The following is a 14,730-nucleotide window of genomic DNA, read 5'->3' as shown; positions in this document are numbered from 1 at the left end:
TAGCTATCACAAGAAGTAAAATTAGTGCTAGATTCATTTTGAGGTTTTGGTATATTTTGCCAAAACGCTATCACTTTGTTTCTCTGTGTTTCATTTTTTACCACACTTTCATAAGCATCAAATATTAATATATTTGAAAACTTTCCAAATTTGGTAAGTAAAACATGCATATCAAAAATATTTGCAAAAAAAAAAAATTTGCAAATTTGGTAGTTTATAAATTGCATAATCTTCATTTTCTGTTGTTAATATGATTGAAACTTTCCCCATGTTTTGTTATACAATTGTATTTCCTTTGTGAATTGTCTGTTCATGTCCTTTACCTTGGAGTCTTAATACTTTGATTCCTGACAATACCAGCCTTTTATACACACTTACTATGTTTTAAGAAGCAGCTTATACTCAGGGAAAGAACACCATTGTGGGGTTCAAGAAATCTGGGTTCAAGTCCCACCACTACCATTATGTGACCTGGAACCAGTCACTTGTCACGTCCCGCGCAACAAGGGCAGTGAGGAGGCGAGAAGGGGCGGTTTGGGTTAAGTTTTTAAGAAAGAAACAAACAGAGACTTAATGCTGTTAAATCTCTCAGAAGGCCAGGGGTCTCTCAGTCTCAGAGGACTGGAGCCCAGAATAAAGCCGACTGGAGGCTTTTATTGATAAGTATACAAGGGAGTAGCAGTGTTTTTGGCATGGTCTGTGAGACTCACTTATCACGTTATAGAAACATCCCAAGCCAATTATTTTAACCTTCAAACAGCCAAAGCAGAAGGTCCCATGATGTCTTACTTAAGGTCTGTACCTTCTCAGGGTCAAGTCTCTCATATTGTAACAGCTCCATTGAGATAAGTGGAGAGAACTGATCTTTATTGTTCTCATGACTTCTCTCACAAACAGCTGCAAGGGAAAAGCCAGGGCGCGCAACAGACTTTCCCAGGCAGGGGGAAGGGGAGGCAAGGCCCCTTCCCTTATTCTTCTAAGGTAGCTCATTAGGGGTCCCCACTCGGTTCCGCCTGGCTTAAGTTGTATCTCCCGTGAGCTATCTTACCCGTCTTTGGCTGCAAACCATCTTTTGGGGACCAGACAGAGAGACATAATGTGTAAACACAAGCATGGAACAGAGTCCCAGAAAGGCACAATCTCACAGACTCTTCTTTCCTTAAGGAAAGACATGGAGGGACAGTGGTCTAGGCTGTTGTGCGACTACACTCACTTCCTCTCTTTAGACTTCACTGTCCAAATCTGTACAATGAGGGTAGTGGACTAGGAGCTCTAAGATCAAGGGAAAGGCCAAGTGGATATGGCTACCTTCCCAAACTGCTGCCTTCTGCTTTAATTAGAACAGCTCCCCTTTTATCCATAGTATATGTGTGTGAGTGTGTGTGTATGTGTGTGTGTGTGTGTGTGTAATCCCCAAGGTTCTTCTATCTCTAATGGTCTTTCTGCCATTGATAGGTAACCAACTTAGATAACATTTCTACTATTGTTGTTTTCGTTTTACAGATGAGGAAACTAAGGCTCAATTCAAGTGAACAGATTATTCTTCAAGTCTGGCTAAGAGAAAGCCAGACCTTCCAACACTATTGTGTCCCTTAGCCCCTTCTTGAATCCAAACCACCCTCTCCTGAATCCCAACTCTTCCTGAAACTGGTCTGCTCGGTATTTCGGGGTCCTCCAGCATGTATATCCTAACAATGAAATGCTCAACAAATCTCCACCCTTCAACCACTTCAGATAATTCTGTCCTTCCCAAGCCAAAGAGAGAAACTCTTGAGAGTAAAACCAAGTCACCCTGAGCTGATAATGCCTTCATGGTATAAGAAGTGGTCACTGACCTCATGAAGGACTCTCCTATATGCTCAGCCATATATGCCTAGAGGAATTACTGTGCCACTTGACTTTTGCCACATCTTGTCCCCCAATTTTCTGAATTATAATGACTCTTTAAAAGTTTCAAAACTTTCTTATTAAAAATTTTATACCATCCAGTAATAAGAACAACACAGGGCCTTCTTTTTTCTAAAACACAGACATTTTCTCAATTGTTCTTCATCACAGTCTTATGAAGTCAGTAAAGGACTTATATCCTCAACACAAGATAAGGAAATTAAGACTCAGAGAGGTGAAGTGACTTGCTCAACATCACACAGAAAGTGGATCCAGGTTTTTAGTCTCCTGCCGTAGTTGAGTGCTCTTTTTATTCAACCACTGCCACTCAGCTTTATCTCATTTGATAATTGTTAGTTGGAGACTCACATTCAGGCCAAGTTATTGTTACAGAGCCCCTGAGCAGTCAGATCCTCTACCACCAGCGTTTCATGGCAGGGACCAAAAGAACCCAAAATTTATTTCTCTCCTATCAAATAAGCGAATAAATCCACGTGAAACTTCCCCTTTTCTGTCTTGCTTACTTACCTAATTAGAAATGGTAGTGCAAGAAAATAGCATTTACATACCTAGGGAAGCTGCTAGCTAGGAAGAAGTTGGCACTGAAAGTCCTAACTTATTTCTTGACAAGTCTGTGTGGACTTGTTAGAGCCATTTTAACACAGGAGAGAGATTGAGTAGAGCTAGTAAGAGATGACTTTCTAAATATGAAGGACCCAACTTTTGAGAAGGCTCTGATTCTTAGATACTCCTACATTTCGTGAAGTTTTGGATTTGTTTCTTCAAAGGTCCTTACCACCCTCAAGGTGTTATGATTCTGAGTTTCTCAAGGTTGTAATACTCTAGAACCCTAAGACTTTAAAGTCTTAAAGGCTCTAAAATGTTGTAATTCTTGTGGAACAAGTTTACAAAGAGAGGATGAAGTTGTAGATTAGCCAGTTCTCAGCTGTCTCTCCTCTATCTGCTATTCACTTAAAGTTCCAAGTGTTTAAATGCCCATTGGAAAATATGAAAATTATGGCACATTTATCCATGGAAATCTTTATACTCTGCAGATAATTTAAATGACAAAGAAAAATAGTATGTAACAAACAATACCTAACTTTTTACAGCATTGTTCAAATTGTCTTAGAAGAAAAAAAAAAAGAATGACCAAAGGTAATCATGATTGTTTCATGTTGATAGGAAAATAATTTTCATTTTCACTATGCTTTTCCCAATTTCTTAATATTCTAAATTATGCATGTATTTTAATAATCAGAAAAAAACGTTTTAAGTTCAAACGTGTCGGGTCACACCTGGCGCCGCCAATTTATCTCGGAGTTGGGACAGAGATGAGTCATCGTAAAGGAGAGGAAGGGGCCAGCTGGGCTTTGACAAGGGCTGTTTTTCAAGGGGAAGGACTAGCACTAGATAGGGTGGGAACTGATCAGCTCAGCTAGAGTCCAGCCGGACGTGCTGACTGCGGCACCCTACCGGGCAAAATCCAGCCGCAAAAGCTGGGAATTACGTGGCAGCGAGGCTCCACGGGTCCAAGGCCACCCCCAACGCCCTCCGGCAGAAGGCCCCTCCTCCCATGGTTCCCGCCCCTTGCCTCTCCCCATTGGCCCGCTGAACAATGTTTAGTTCCTAAGGCCTGTCCCGTTGGCTCCTGCGAGGGATGGGGCGGTCCCTCCCCCACTTCCACCGGGCTGGCCATGCTGAGTGTGGCAGGACGCGAGAAGTTGGGCCATTTACTTTCACCACCTCAGCAGTGCGGTCCCAGTGTTTCTCCTTAGTCGCGGACTGTCGGGACTCAGTGGAAAGAGTGGTTTCCCATTTGGGAGCTGAGCATTTGCGAGAGGTGCAGATGTCTGCTACACTTCCTCCAGTTCCCTGCTGGCCAGGTTTTCGTTTTCCAGAGGTGATGTCATTACAAAACCTTTACACGGTCCTAATGCCCGTCTTTATGATCTGAGAGCCACTGAAAATCAGAGATCCTTAGAGATAGGGTGACCGCATAATTTATTGTTCAAACTAGGACAGCTTTGAAAGCCTAAGGGGATACTATTAATAATTACGATTAGCACAACAGTCATAAATGTGAACTGTTCTGGATCTTACAACCACCCTACTTAGAAACCACCAGGTCCTAGGCCTGGCTCATTTAACTTTTTTTTTTTTTTGTAAAATGTATATAACATAAAATTTTCCATTTGAACAATTTTCAATGTACAATTCAATGGCATTAACTACATTCACAATATTGCGTAACCATCACCATTATCTATTTCCAAAAATTTTCATCATCCCAAACAGAAATTCTACCCATTAAGTAATAACCTCCCCATTACCCACTTCCATCTGCCTCTGGTAATCTCTTAATCAACTTTCTGTCTCTTTGAATTTGCCTATTCTAGGTGGTTCAGGGCAGTAGAATCATGCAATGTTTGTCCATTTGTTTCTGGCTTATTTCACTAAATAGAAAGATTTCAAGGCTGTAGCGTGTATCAATCTTCTAAACACTTCGTAACATTTTATGACTGAATAATATTATAGTTCATGGGCATATCACAATTTGTTTATTCATTCATCTGTTGATAGACAGTTGAGTTTTCTACCTTTTGACTATTGGTGCATAATACTACTATGAACATTCCCATACAAGTATTTGATTTCTTGCTTTCAATTATTTTGAGTATATATTTAGGAGTGGAATTGCTGGGTCATGTGGTAATCCTAATTTTTGAGGAACTGCCATACTGTGTTCTACAGGAGCTGCATCATTTTACATTCCCACCAGCAATGTCTGAGGGTTCCAATTTCTTCATGTCCTCACCAACACTTATTTTCTAATTTTTATTTTTATTTTTTATAGCCGTCCTAGTAGATGGGAAAAGGTATCTAGTTTTGGTTTGTATTTTCCTAATGACTAATGATGTTGTACATTTTTCCATGTGCTTATTGGTCATTTGTATTATCTTCTTTAGAGAAATTTCTATTCAAGTCGTTTGCCCATTTTTTTAACTGTTGAATTGTAGGAGTTCTTTACGTATTCTAGATATTAAACCCCTATCAGATATATGATTAGCAAATACTCTCTCCCATTCTGTGAATTATCTTTTCATTCTGTTGATAGTGTCCTTTGATACAAAAAGTTTTTAATTTTAGCCAAGTCCAATTTATCTATTTTTCTTTTGTTGCTTGTGCTTTGGTGTCATATTTAAGGAACCACTGCCAAATCCAAGGTTCCTGTGACCTATCTCATTTTACAGGTGGAGAAATTGAAGCCTATAGGGGGCAAAAGCCTGAGTTCTCAACGTCACTGGAAGTTAATGACAGATTGGACTTAAATCCAGAGATCTATTTACAACCAGTGATTGGAAAAAAAAACCAATAATACACTTTAAAAAAAATTACTGAGTGAAGTTTTATCTTCAGTAATAAAACAATATAATAGAGTAAGCCTTGAGAACAACTTTGCTCTTAGAATAAACACAGAAAGTTGTATAAATAGTTCAAATTATTGTGACAATAAATAACTTTGATTGGATAATTTTGGGATCAGTTTTAAACAAACAAACAAATGAAAGTTGATGTCTTTGATAAAGAAACAAACAGGATCCTGTCTTACTCCAGGACATAAAGTTTATCAAATGGCCTTTTAATTCATGGCCTGGGATAGTAGGATTTTAGAAATCTGAATCTTTCCTGGCTGAGTTATCTGAGGAGTTAGTTCCCCATTGAAACCAAGAGCCAAAATGTCAATTTCACTTGAAAAATTTTTTTCATCAGTGTCTATTCATAGAAATGCCCTTGCAAATTTTTAAAAATTGAGCACACATCTCTGAAGTTCAAAATCAGTTTTTTCAACAACTATCCACAGAGAACTGTAGGTCTATTAGGGTCTTTTTTTTTTTTTTTATCCATCAATTTGTAAAGTAAATATTAAGAATTTCTCTTTCTCTGAGATCTACATATTACACTGTGTTACAAGACTATCTACCATCAATCCAAGTCAAGATGAATGTGGTATGTATGTAATGCTGATGCTTCCCCATCACATTCATTTCTGGACATTTTAAAATAGCATCATTTGTTTTTTCCTTCAAGACTATAAGGTTTGGGATAGAGAGCAATTCATTAGAAATCACAAGGATAGGAAGGAGGAACTCTTAGACCCTGCCCTAATCAGAGTAGGTGGCAATTACGGTGGGGTCATTCACATATTATGTTGTGCTTTAAAAAAGAATATGGAAGCTTTCAATTTTGGAAATTTTAAAAAATTTCTGTCCAAAGTGGAAGCTGAATTCATTCAGCATTTAATTTTACAAGTAGAGAAATTGCCACTTATAATATCTCCCTCTTTCAAATTTTTCACCAACCTTCCCACCCTTTGAGCCAATCTTCTATTAGAACTGTCTTTAAAAATAAAAAAACCTGAAAAAAGAAGTGTGTATAAATATGAATTTTGTACCTGCAGAGCATAGCTCACCTCAGGAACACAAAAAGGCATAATAATTTATCTCCTTTGCTTCTTCCCAAAATTTCTGCAAAGATTTATAGTGAGTATTTTACCGTATTCCTCCTTATACAAATCAGACCATTCTAGTATAACATGTTTTCTAGATCAATCTTTCTTTTGAACATGTGAGATTACTTGGTTCTAAAGTTGTTTTCAGTTTAGGATTGTCTCACTGATAAGAAAAGCCTTCAGCCAGTCTGTGGGCTGCAAGATCTGATTTTTTACTAGCTAAAGGTTACTCATAATTGGAATGGCCAGTTTAGCAAATAAAAATAAGGATGCCCAATTAAATTTTAAATATAAAATCTCAAACTCAGTTTTAATTGTGCACCCTGTATTTTATCTGACAACCCAATCCATCATACGAGTATACATTTATTATTTCAATTTAACATGTATTCGTTGAACACCACTAGAATAAAACATTGGGCTAGGCTTTGTAGGTCAAACTGAAGGTAAAATTTATATTCTCAAGGAATTTGTGATTATCGGAACATGCAAAAGAGGACACCAAACTTCTATGTAAACAAATGAACACTACATGTATAATAATATTACTACACAGAACTGACTATAAGTCTCTGTGTAGTTTGTTTCTTTGAATTTTGAGTATTGGTCCCTTCCAGGTATTTGCATTTGTAAGAACACCAAAGTCCTTCCTCTTGTAGTAAAGCTCTGTCTTGGAATCAGCAAGGCTTTGGCCTGTTCATTGCTACCAAAGCATAAACATATTGTAGTAAACAGGACTGTCCCACATTTTATTTCTCTGTACAATAAAGTGAAAAATTAGAAAATTAGACACTTAAATGCTCTTTTTTCATTATAATTTCAAAACTTCATCTTAATTTGTGATTGACGTTTAATCAATAATGGTTTGTTACACTTGAGCTTTTGATTTTGCCTTCTGGTAAAAATGTAATGGAATTTAATGATCTCTAAGTAAACACTTAAGAAGATGGAGGAACCCTGTGACCTTGCAACTTGATGGTTTTGCAAAGTGAGTCATTTTATTCTCTAATTTATGAGTTGATAAGCAAAATGATTTAGTAGTTTAGATACTAATGTTTTCTATCAAATAATATAAAAGGGATAATATTCCAAGTGGGGAAACTTTCTTTTTCACCTCTCTCCTTCCAAATGATAGTAACTATTGAATTCTTTCTCAATGCAGGCACTGTGCTAAATGCTTTATAAACATCATTTAATTTAATTCTTATGGGGAAACCAAGTCTGGAGAGGTTAGAGATGTGGTCCTACACTTTTTGGAAGATCTCTGGTGACCTTGTAAACATTAGCAATAGAAAGTACAACAGTACACAACATTTTTTTAAAAAGAGTTTTAAAGGACTCAATTTAAAGGAGAGATTGAGATTAAATATTAAGAAAAACTAAAAAATGTCACCCCAGTAAACTTTAATTAAAAAAAAATATTAAGAAAAACTTTTTAGGGGATCAAATATATGGTGATGGAAGGAGAACTGATTCTGCGTGGTGAACACACAATGTGATTTATAGATGATGTAATGCAGAATTGTACACCTGAAATCTATGTAACTTTACTAACAATGGTCACCCCAATAAATTAAAAAAAAAAAAAGAAAACCTTCCTGATGATGAAGAACTGGAAGAGGGAGAGTGGAGAGATTTTCTTAACTACACATACCGATGTATCAGTTGACATTTATATGCATAGGAGCTAATAGAGATGAATAAACCCTTTAAATATTCTTTGAGCTCATTAATTCCAGGAAAAGGAGTTTGCTTAGAGACCAAAGAGGGGAACTTTATGTGCTGTGTAGCTTCAACCCCATATCCACTTATTGTGGGAACTCATACTAAGCCATTTGCTTCAATCTCTACTTCTGAAACAAAAAGTAATAATTATCTACCTCTAGTTATTTGGATTCTTCAGTGGACTATGTCTAAAACTGAACTCACTTTCTTTCTCCCTCCTTGACCTTGTTCGTCTATGTTTTTGTTGCTATGTTTTTGTTTTTTGTTTATTTTTTTCCTTTCCTTCTCTTTAAGAACCAAACTCCTTAAATAAAAGAGTCTTCATTTCTTGCCTCCATTTCTTAATCTCCCATTTCCTCCTAAATCCAAGTGTGGCTTCTCTCCTCCTCACTCCATTGAATTTTTTCTGGCTGGGTCCTAAAAAACAAACGAACAAAAAACCCCAAAACACAACTTTAACAAGTTATAATTTACCTACGATAAAAGTTATTTGTTTTAAATGTTCAATTCTGTGATTTTTAGCCAATTTACAGAATTGTACAATCATCACCACAATCCAATTTTAGAACATTTCTGTTGCCCCCAAAAGATCCCCAAATGTGTCCATTTGCAGTCACTCACCTTTTGAGAACAGATTCAATGAACAATTTTCAGTCACAATTTATGTAACTGTTGTGGTGCATTTGGCATTGCTGGCCATACCTTTCCTTTTGAAACTTTCTTTTCCCTTCTTTCTAGCTGCCACTCTCTCCTGGTTTCCCTCCTAATGTTCTGGTATATCTTCACAGATTAATTTCTCTGCCTGACTTTAAATATTGCTGTTCCATTCTGTCCTGATCTCTCAGCCTACACTCTACCTAGATAATCATATCCATCCTCGTGACTACAACTGCCACCTGTAAGCCAATGACTCCAAAATCTCTTTCCAGCTCAGACTTATGCCCTGAGCTCCAGACTGGTATAGTATAACAGTAAAAATATTTATTATCAACAGTAGTTCTTCTCTTGAGCTCTGGCTATTATAAAATGCAAATAGGAAATTCATCAAATTAGGAGATAAATCCTGTTCTTCTTGGAGGAGGGAAATAAGATTCATCCATTAAGTTTCAAAGTGGTGGATGAAATATAAAATATATACATGATCTCTGAAGTTTACAGACCATAATATACTCTGCTTAGCCAACCTTGTAAGTTAGAGTTTTAATGTAGTTTCCTCTCTCACTTTATTCTAACTCACTTTTCAATTTAAAGATATTTTTTACATATCTGCCTCACCAGAAGATTGATGTAAACTCAAGAGCAGGACCAAATCTTTTTCTGCTTTTTATTTTCATAGGAAAGCACAGTGCTTGGTACATAGTAAGTAAAAGTGTTTGTAGAATAAATAAATGAACAAATGACTATATTGTGGCAGAGCATAGTTGAAACTGGTGTGTTAATGTAGTGAACATTGATGGTGCGCTGCCAAATGTCATTTTCCATTTTTCTCTCCTTATAACAAAATTATCGTATTATAACAACCCATTTTCCTCCACACAGCCATATACTTTTGTAATCCAGTCATAGCAATCCCATTTCTCTTGCCGGTGACCAATTTAGGATGGGGATATGAAGGAATTCTGGTCAATGAGAAGTAATGGGGAGTCTGCTATAAGTTTCCCTTTCCCTTAGAGGCATCTTCTTTCTTTGCACTTTATAGTGTCTAGATGTGTCAACTTGAAATATGGCAGCCATCTTGTGATTATTGGGGAAGTTGGTATCTAAGGGCAAAGTCAATATATTGAGGAAAGCAGAGTAGAAGGACAGAAACATCTGGTCCTTGCAGATATTGCTGGGTAGAAATTAACCAACTCTGAGGATGTCCTAGCTTGGGACTTTTTTATGTGATTTGCCCTATTGTTTCAACTATTTAGAGTTGGGGTTTCTGTTTCTTCCAGCTGAAAGATTCATAACTGATCATGTTAATAAATGGATAACATAGCAGACAACTTATGTCTTTTCTTTTTCTCATCAGACTAGAACGGAGTGTGGATAAAGGGCACGTGTCAACCCTGCTGTCATCTCTGTTGTCTGTATTGGACTACACTCCTGCCATGTAGATGTTCCTGTAAACCTCCTCTGGAAAGACTGTTTGCACACACTAACCTTGATAGTCTCATATCTGGGCAACAAAAACAAGATTAGCATGTCTGATGAAACCAGAAAGACAAATTTTAGGATCAGTGATATGGAAACTTGCTTTTACTGATGAAAATGATAATTTTCAGCCTTACTCTACACCGAATGCTGGCATTTTCAGCCCAAAGGGAGAGTCCTAATAGTAATAATTTTCAGGAGACTTGAAGATATAGGTTGATAATGTTTCTTTGTAGTCATTACAATATTTTTATACAAGTTTCAGTATTTTTACCTTTTTCTTTTCCCTTTCCATCTACTCAAATTCTGCCACTTATGCCAGACACAGCATAAGGGTGAGATTTCACCCTTGTCATAAACATAATGCATCATGAGGTAACCTCTCTCTCTTCTAATCTCTTAAGCACTAATTGCCTTTGTACTTTATTTGGTAATTGGTCATGCAATGCTTTGTGAGATGTCTGTTTATTGTTTTGAAATATTGTTCAAATCTTTATTATTTAATTTTTCATGTTTTTCCTCTTCAACTGTAAGCTTCTCAAAGACAGAATAAATGTCGAGGTGTCCACACAAGCACTTCATCAATTCGATAATAAATTATCAATTTATTAAATTATCACATCAATAAATAATTTTTATTATACATTTTTAATATATAATGTTAAGAGTGTATAGAGGAAGAGATTTAGCAAAGGAGTTAGAAATCTCCTTAGAAATTTTCCTTGAATTTTGTTGCTGAGAGCTAACTAGATTTTGGGGATTGTAAAAATATCCTTAGTTTACCTCCTAAAGTGTATAGTGGCTCGGTAGTAATAGGTATGGGGAATCAAATAAGACAACATTTGTTTAAGGGTTTATATGAACTTGACCCCCATGCTTTATTTTCTGTTCACTTTCCGCAAAACAAAGCACATTACTTTGTCTTTCATTTGTCCATAACAAATGTTGAAACACATTAAACAACGTATAGAGATTTGGGAATAGGTTCATGGGTGTTTGTTGTACTGTTATTTTTTTTAATAGACTTCATTTTTTAGAGCAATTTGAAAAATTGAGGAAGATATAGAGATTTCCCATGTATCTCCTGCATTGAAACAAGAATAATCTCCCTCATTGTCAATATCCTCCACTGGAAGGGTACATTTGTTGCTATTGGCACATTTTTGTCGCCCAAAGACCATAGTTTACGAGTATATTAGGGTTCACTCTTGGTGTACATTGTATGGATTTGAGCAAATGTATAATGATATGTATCCACCATTATAGTATCATACGGAGTACTTCCACCACCCTAAAAATTACCTATTCAACCCTCCCTCCCTCTACACTGCTGGCAACATTGATCCTTTTACTGTCTCCATAGTTTTGGCTTTCCTAGAAACATGAATATTTAACGTAAACATCCAGTTAACATGACCATTAAAATCTATTTTTTCACCCTATCTTCAAGCAGGATGAAAAGAAGAAGCCATACTTGTGACAATGCTTGTACATAACATAGTAGTATGTTTACAATGTTGTGCAACCATTACTGTCTAATTCAGTAGTTATTGGGGTGATAAGATAATCTCATCACCCCAAAATGAAAGGTCTAATATGTCGTCTTTTTATTTTATTATTATTAGTTTCAGGTGTACAAAACAATGTAATAGTTAGACATTTACACTCCTTACAAAGTGATAACTCCCCTCTCCCAATCTACTACCCTTCTGACATTGCATATAACTGTTACAATTCCATTGACTCTATTCCCTATGGTGTACTCCACATCCTGTGACTATATGTATATCAAATTATAGTTGACATTCAATATTATTCAGCTTCAGCTTCAGGTGTACAGCACAGCGGTCAGGCATCTACACCGTCCATGATGTGGTCTCCCTAATAAGACAAGTGTCCATCAAATACTCTAATATGTGGTCTTTTGTATCTAGCTGTTAGCATAATGTTTTCAAGGTTCATCCACGTTGTACCATGTATCAGCACTTCGTTCCTTTTCATGGCTGAATAATATTCCATTGTATGGATATACCAAAATTAGTTACCCATTCATCAGTTGATGGACATTTGGGTTGTTTCCACTTTTTGGTTATTAGGAATAGTGCTCCTGTGAACATTTGTGTACAAGTTTTTGTGTTGATATATGTTTTCAATTCTCTTGGATATATAGCTAAAAGTGGAATTGCTGAATCTTATGGTAACTGTATGTTGAACGTGGTAAAGAAGTGCCAAACTGATTTCCAACATGGTTGCACCATTTTATATTCTCAACAGCAATGTGTAATAGTTCAAATTGCTTCATATCTGCTCCAATACTTGTTATTTTCTGTCTTTTTGATTCTTGTCATCCTACTGGGTATGTAGTAGTATCTCATTGTGGTTTTGGTTTGTATTTTCCTGATGACTGATTATGTTGAACATCTTTTAATTTGGTTGTTGGCTATTTCTGTGTCTTCTTTGGAGAAATGTCTATTCAATCCTTTGTCTTTTTTAAATTAGGTTGCTGAGTTGTAAAAGTTTTTCTTTTTATATTCTGGATACTAGACCCTTATTAGATGTATGATTTGTAAATATTTTCTCCCATTCTGAATATTTACAATTTCTTGATTGTATAATTTGGTGCATAAAATTTTTAAATTTTAATGCAATCCAATTTATCTATTTTTTCTTTACTGCTTGGGCTTTTGTGTCACATCTACTAAGATACCTAATCTAAGGTTACAAAGATTTATATCTATGTTTTCTTCTAAGAGTTTTATAATTTTAGCTCTTATAGTTAGGTCTCTGATTCACTTTGAGTTAATTTTTGTAAATGGCATGATGAAGAAGGGCCAATATCATACTTTAGCATGTGGCTATCTAATTGTCTAAGCACCAGTTATTGAAAAGACTATGCTCTTTCCCTGTAAATTGTCTTGGCATCATGTTGAAAATCAATTGATCATAAATGTATGGGTTTATTTCTGCATTCTCAATTTGATTCCATTGATCTATATGTGTATCTTTATGCTAGTACTACAGTGTTGATTGTTTTGGCTACTCTGGGTCCTTTGAATTTCCATGTGAGTTACAGGATTAGCTTGTCAAGTTTTGCAAAAAAGCCAGCTGATATTTGGCTAAGGAATGTGTTGAATCTGTATGTAGATCAATTTGGATAGTATTTTCATCTTGACAATATTAAGTCTTCCAATCATGAACATGGGATCTCTTTCCATTTAGTTAGGTCTTTAATTTCTTTCAATGATATTATGTAGTTTTCTGTGGAAATATCTTGCATTTATTTTAAGTTTATTCTTACATACTTTATTTTTTCTGGTGCTATTGTAAATAGAATTGCTTTCTTAATTTCAATTTCTATTGCTAATACATAGAAATACAATTGATTTTTATATATTTATTTTGTATTCACAACATTGCTGAACTAATTTATTATTAGCTCTAAAAGATTTTGTATATGTGTGTCTGTGTTTGTGCATGGTTAGGATTTTATATGTACAAGATCATGTCATCTGCAAATAAAGATAGTTATATTTCTTCCTTTCCAGTCAGTACACTTTTTATTTCTTTTTCTTCCCTAATTGGCCTGACTAGAACTTCGAGTACAAGATTGAGTATAATAGTGAGAGTGGATATCCTTTTTCCTGATCTTAGGTGGAAATCATTCCATCTTTCAACTCTAAATATGATGTTAGTTTTGGGTTTTTCATAGACACAATTTATCATGTTGAGGACGTTCCCTTTTATTACTAGTTTGTTGAGTATTTTTCTCATGAAAGAGTGTCGGATTTTGTCAAATACTTTTTCTGTGTCTCTTGAGATGATCATGTGTTTTATTCTATTCATATGGTATATTATATTCATTGATTTTTCATATACTGACACAACATACCTTGCTTTCCTGGGATAAATCTCACTTGGTCATGGTGAATAATCCTTTAGCTAGTACTTTCTTGAGGAAATCAAGTTTATATTCATAAGGAGTATTAGTCAGTTGCTTTCTTTTTTTTTCAAGGTCTCTGTGTAGTTTCAGTATCAAGTTAATAATGGCCTCATAGAATAAGTTAGGAAGTGTTACCTCACCTTCTACTTTTGGAAGGAATCTGTGAAGGATTAGTATTATTTCAAATTTAAATGTTTGGTGGAATTCATCAGTGTAGACATCTGGTCCTTGGAAAGTTTTTTGATTACTAATTTTATCTCTCTATTTGTTATAGGTGTATTCAGATTTCTTCTTGATTCAGTTTTGGTAGTTAGTGTCTTTCTTGGAATTTGCTCATCTCATTTAGGATATCTAATTTGTATAATGATTTTTATTTCTGCAATTTTGATAATAATGTCCTCTTTTACTCCTGATTTTAGTAATTTTAGTTTTTTTTCTTTCTTGATTAGTCCAGCTAAAGGTTTGTAGATTTGTTAATCTTTTCAAAGATTAACTTTTGATTTCTTTTATGGTTTTTCTAATCTTTATT

This window comes from Rhinolophus hipposideros (genome assembly GCF_964194185.1).
Source record: "Rhinolophus hipposideros genome assembly, chromosome: 10".
Lineage (NCBI taxonomy): Eukaryota > Metazoa > Chordata > Mammalia > Chiroptera > Rhinolophidae > Rhinolophus > Rhinolophus hipposideros.
Note: the sequence above shows the minus strand (reverse complement) of the source record.